Source organism: Lissotriton helveticus, chromosome 2_1 (assembly GCF_964261635.1).
Source record: "Lissotriton helveticus chromosome 2_1, aLisHel1.1, whole genome shotgun sequence".
NCBI lineage: Eukaryota > Metazoa > Chordata > Amphibia > Caudata > Salamandridae > Lissotriton > Lissotriton helveticus.
The window spans coordinates 12796990-12803419 of record NC_136059.1 but is presented as its reverse complement, the minus strand read 5'-3'; positions in this window follow the sequence as shown (position 1 = coordinate 12803419).

Here is a 6430-nt window from a genome sequence, read left to right as displayed (position 1 = left end):
TCATCATCACTTTCTGGCATTTTACTGTCAGGAAGGTTATTCTGTTTGTTTGCAGATCAGGTTTCTTATGGAAACAAAGATTAGATGCACAATATTTTGGAACAGTGTATCCTTCAACGTTGATTGAACCAAGAACCTTACATAGGAGTTCCCTCCTGCGAGGTTTGGCGGATTTTACCTCTCACCCACTCCAGACGTCTTTGGAGTATTATGGGGAAAAAGGGGTCTGAGTGAAAAAGCACGACTGAGTTACTCTAAAGTCTTGCGTTAGTTTTATCGCCTATCCAAACACGTTGGGCGCCATGTAGTGTAGTTCCTATTATCCCAATAGGCTCTGCGCATTGGAATAATACCTCCAATAGTATAGACCTAGACCAGACGTTAACTAGGTCTTCTACTGTCGATATTAGACTTAAAGTTTTGGGTTTGCCAGCTAGCTCAGAGTTCACTAGAAACTTTCTCGAATAGGCAAGGAGGAGTTGAACCTCCCTGGATAGACAAGAAGGGATTTAGTTTCTGACAACCATAGAACATGACAACTTTGCTCTCCCCTAATCAAGAGTATATCTCTAGAGTCGTGTGAAAACAAAAGACAACTTATTTTACTCAGTCAGTACGTGCATTCTTAGTTTCACCAGATTGTAGAGAAAAGGAAGAGACGGGCGTGTTCAATAAAAGATGTTATTTATTGATCAGTCTCTTTTCTCGTACAAGAGAAATGAATCGATATTATCGCAATACTTATGGTTAAGTAAAGTGCATACAATAAAAGCAGAATTATAAAATAATACTGTAAAAACATTGATATGGTTTCTAAGCCATATGCTATTTAAAATGGATAAAATAGATGCATACATATATACATTTAACTAATAGTACTCAACTGCTGCTTCTAGCTATGCCTACCCCGGTGTACCTGACCTAAGCCTAATACGTGGGCGGGGATAGAAAGTAGCAGTTTGAGTTAAATTTGTTTTGCCAAGTGACTGACTCAAGAATTCTCTGCAAGGGGTTATTCAGTTCTGTACCTGGAATCTAGGATGGTTGAGGGATGGTATCTCTCGTCTGAGGTCTCGATATTCCAGGCTGCCTGCAAGGGCTGCTAGGAAGCGCCGGAGCTGGATTTCTCGGCAGGAGAAAGGCAGCGTCTCGTTCTCAGCGCGTCAGGAAGGCGGGGCAGCGCCAGCGGGGTCCGCTCTGTGCTGCGCTTCGGCAAGTCTCGCTGCTCCGATCTCGTCACCACCGCGTGTGTTTGCTTAAGGCAATATCGGTAATATTTATACCTGTAAGGTGCCGAGATTGACGTAAGGATGGACATAGATACATCATTAAGGATGTCATGCGAGCTGGTCGTTAGCACATTCTTTTACTGAAGTTCTCTGTGAAATCAAAACAATGGCCGCAGGGTTTTTCCCAGGTTGTCATAGGTTTGATTTGTTTTGAGAACTCCGTATGCCTTATCAGGGGCTGGAGGAATATTGCTTTGCCTAATTAGATGGCAAGTGTTATGACCTAATCAGATAACGCGCTCCTGTGCCGTGGTCTGGCGTAATCAGATAACGGTTTCTGCATCATGGGATGCCTGCTAGTTAACTTGTTAACCAGAATAGGGTCAGGAATAGGGGGATCGATACAGAACCTATAGGAATACATCACAAGGAGGCCCCCGGGCCGTCATTCTTCTAGACCGCGAAAACACCACCAATGACGGTCCTTGACTTAGGGGCCCATCATGATCACAGAGTAGGAGGGAACCTCCGCATGGGCATGCAGAGTTCCCTCCTGTCCAATTAGGATGTGACTGCCACCCTGGCGGTCACATCCTCTATTTGTAACATTGCGGCGGGTGTGACTTCAAGCTGCACCCGCCGCAATGTTACAAATGCATACATTGCATTTGTATGCAGAAAGCGGCAGGCACCGCACGGTGCCTGCCATTTTCTGCATACAAATGGAGGGGGGTACCATAGGTACCCCCCATGTGCACCCCCCACCCCCCCATCACCTCGGGGGCCCGCAACGGGCCCCTGAGGTGAAGATCTGCATGCTTTTCCTCGGCGGAGAAGCCGCCGTGGAAAAGCATGTTTTGTCAGCCATCCTAATATGTCTGGCGGTGTCTGAGGGACACCGCCACCATATTAGGCCTTTTCCGCCATGGTTGTAAGGCAACCGCGGTGGAAAAGCGGCGGACTGAAACCAGGACCCACCAGCCATCCTAATGTGGCGGTGGGTCTTTGGTGGGTCCGCAGAGGATTTTCCGCATCGTCCGGGCCGGCGGTGACTTCCGCCGGCCCGGAGGATGCGGAAAATCCTCCATCGTAATCAGCCCCTTAGTTTGGTCGACCCCCGCGGTTCCCATATAAAGCGGATACTAACGTAAGCATGCTCTCTTTTGCCTGCGCTGCGGTGACAGACATACTTCCATCGTCGTCGATTGTACTAGGAATTGTTTGCTCGAGAGCAGAAGGACTCAAGACATTCGACGGGGTGTCACTGCTGCTGCCGTCCAGCGAGGCCACCATAGCCGCAGTGTTGGCGTCGCCCGCGCCCACCCACCAAGGCCCAGCCAAAGCCCCAGCCTTTGAAGACAAGACAAGAGAGAACAGAAGCAAAGGTAGGAGAAGCTGTTAGCATCAGCCTCTGCTGTAAATTGTACCTGCATCATAGTATTTTTTTTTTTACTGTCACGTGACCCTCCAAGCTCTGTTTTCCTTTATTTTTCTGCAACACATACTTTGTACTTCATTGTATTTCCTCCCTCCTAATCTTCCCGTCACTTTTAACCACTTCGACGCTAATGACAAAGCCAGCTCGTCATGGGCGTTACCTGCCCTGCGCTCATGACGAGCTGGCTTTGTCACAAACAAGCCATTTATTACTTTTTCAGCGCACAGCAGGTAAACGCGGTAGCGCTGAAGCAGTTAATATTCATTACTGCGTCACGTGGCCTTCCCAGGCCTCTATTATTATTCCTCATATATGATTTATCTTAATATATCCTTCTGCATCACGGAGGCGTCCTAGGCCTTTTCTACATAAATTGTGTGTAAATGAATTTCTGTGTCGGATTTTTCAAGAGTCAATTGCTTTGACCTGCATTCTTATAAATTGTGCGTTCATAATACAATTATTTTTTGACTAAGTCATGTACCCTTCCCAGCTCTTTTTTGCTTTATATTTGTGCTCCATTTGCTTTGTACTTCATTGTATTTGCTCCCTCCTAATCCTCCCGTCACTTATAATGTTTTTTGCTACCTCACGTGGCCTTTCCAGGCCTCTATCCTTATTGAATATATATTGTTTATCATAATTAACCTGTTTATTGCGACCTTTATTTTGGCGGAGTGCGTGCATTCTGAAGATTGGGCTAGGCCCCATCGGACGTTGAACGTTTGCAGCACCAGCCAGGTACTGCTCCGAACATTCCGCGGTCGACGGCAGCATCAATGGTTAAATAAATTATGCGTGCATGAATTTCTGTGTCATATTTTTTAATTGGGCCCGTGCTTTAGCCTCTATTGATCCAATTTGTGCATTCATATTAGTATTATTTTTTTACTGCGTCAAGTGGCCCTCCCAGCCGTTTTGCTTTACTTTTCTGCGGCACATCCTCTGTGCTTCATAGGGCCGTCCTAGGCCATTTTAACTAAATTGTGTTTTTAGCAAACTTCTATGTCGTGTTTGAACTGTGCCCCGTGTTTTAGCCTGTATTGGTCCAATTTGTGCATTCATATTAGTATTGTGTTTTTTACTGCGTCACGTGGCCCTCCCTTTTTTTTTCTCCCATGATTCTTAATATTTATTACTGGCTCACATGGCCTTCCCAAGCCTGTTTTCTTACATATTGTACTTTCATAAATATGTATGTTGCATTTTTGTGCTACGCCACGTGTTTTGTGTTTCAACATACGTAAACTCTCTTAATCATATTTGCTTCCTTTTAATCCTCCCCAGACTTAAAATGTGTTGCTTCCTCACGTGAACTATAGTTCTTTTTTCTGTGCTCTAGTTGGCCTACTAAACTTTTGCCTCCTCTGACTAGCGTACATTTAATTCATAATAATTGACTCTACGGTGTTGTACTGGCCCTTTATTTGGCTTAGGTTACCTAACCATTTTTCCCTCTATCGTACATCTTTTTATGACATACTTTCACCAAATATATGTTTTTGACACTTCACCACTTTATGATAAGTCTTTAAGTGCAATTGCTCCCTTTTTTGTAAGTGTAATGGTAATTGTTTCTCTATTAATAAAATGTTAATCTTGATAGTTAAGTATACCAAGGCTGCTCATGTAAATGCTACTACTGGGCCTACAGCAGTAATTCTGCCACCAACACAAGACACTCTAACTATAAAAATCACACCTATCACTGCACGGCCTGAGCGCCCTTTGTTAAACTGTTATATTTTGAAACTGCATCCATTTCACAGTCCTTACCTCTGTATTTGTGTAGACTGTACTCTATATCCCTCGCTTCTATTTTCTGCACACAACATAGTTTTCAAACTACATTCATAATTTTTTTTTATTTTGCATTAACTTTTTGTGTTTAAGAAACGTTTGTGTTAGGTTGTTAAACTAATATCTTCTTTAACAAATGTTACTTTTTCAAAATGAATTTGCAGGAAGCATAACCAGTGATAATTCACCAGCAACTGATCCATCTTCACAACGTGATCCATCTTCACAACATGATCAATTTTCACAACCTGTACCAGGTACACCACGTTCTGCTACTTGTAAATAGTGTATACTATAGCTAATAGCGTATGATGTACATATTGGTTCCTCTTTAGAAGCTTGTGTGCTTTCATATATTTTTACAACTAATCGATGCCGTCCCCTCAAACATGTCTATCATCACCAAATATATATATATTCATTCCTATTACAGCTACTTATCTTTAACTAATAATTAGCCATAAATGTATGTACTGAAATTCTCTGCTCTGAAACCTATGATTGCTTTAACAGTCAGGTTCGACTGTTGCTCAACATATACATTTGTTATTATGTTATTCAGTTTGCAGAATGCTACCCAACTCATCAGCCAGTAGCCCAGATTTTTACTAATGTAATATTTCTGAGGAATTATGGACTGAACATTGCACTGAACCTAATTGAGTCATCACCTTTGACTTTAAACAATAATATGACACAATGTGTGGGTTTCCTCTATGGTCTCCACATCTTGGTACATTCTAAGTCTATATATCCACTGTATAATCCTATTGGTTGGAGGTACTGAAAAGATGGTGTTTATGTACCCACCCACCAGGGTAACGATAATATTCAAGATCAAAAAAGGCCCAGAACGCAAACTTATTACAGCTACACCAGAGCACACTCTATCATTATATCTGTAACCCTAAAGACAACCCAGGTCAGTGCAGAGAACAGACATCACTGTGGGGCAGTCTCCCACCAGAAGTTTACTGGTGAGAGACTCCCCCACAGTGATCTCTGTTCTGTGGACTGACCTGGGTTGTATTTAGGATTACAGATATAATGATATTGTCCTCTGGTGTAGCAGTAATAAATACGTTTGACTTTAACATTTTAATAATAAATAAGGTCTCACACTCTAGTGTTGCCTGAACATTGGATTCTTCTTTATTTTGTTTTTTCATGCACGTGTTTTCATAGACGAAGACATATCATTACTTTTCAACAAAGTGTAGTAAGATATTGTCATTATAGTTGTGAATTTTCAATATTGTTTGTAGTAAAGCATTTTAAATATGTTTCCAACAGTTGTAACTGTCTCTAATCCTGGATCTGAAAACACCTAGACTCATGCATAATATATTGCAAACTAAGTTTTCAATTGTTAGCATTGCTGTTACGATGTCCTAATGTACATCTTTTTTTACATTTACAGTCTGTTCAAAATAAAATAATTGTTGTCTGCAACCAAGGTACTTCAACAACCTACCTCCAAAAGTTAATGGGAAATACCGTCAATGAGTGTAAATAGACAACATTATAATTATTAAAAGTCCTTGGAGTCTTTAGGACGCATTAACTCTCCACTTCACATTTGCTAATACAGGGAGTATGTAACTCTCACTCAAATAACTGAGGCATTTGCAAGGGTCTTTTTAGTGCAGGGATGTGGAATTCCTATAGCCCGACGCCCAGGACATATTGTTTGGGGTCAAAGGCAACACGTTTTTCTGTGTATTTTGCCCTTGGGACAAGTAGGCCCAACCCCCTGCTGCTCAAACCCTTTGGCTACCAGTTTGCAGCACCACATTATGGATCAGGGACGGGCACCCTCTGCAGTTAAGGTAACATTTTGTCCATATGTTGATGCTGTTCAAACTTGTATTCATGGTTTATTAATTGAAAGCTCTATTATTAGGGTGAACGCTCTAAGTAAATGCTGTGAGCTGTGCCTGCACTATTGACAGTGGTTCCAGTA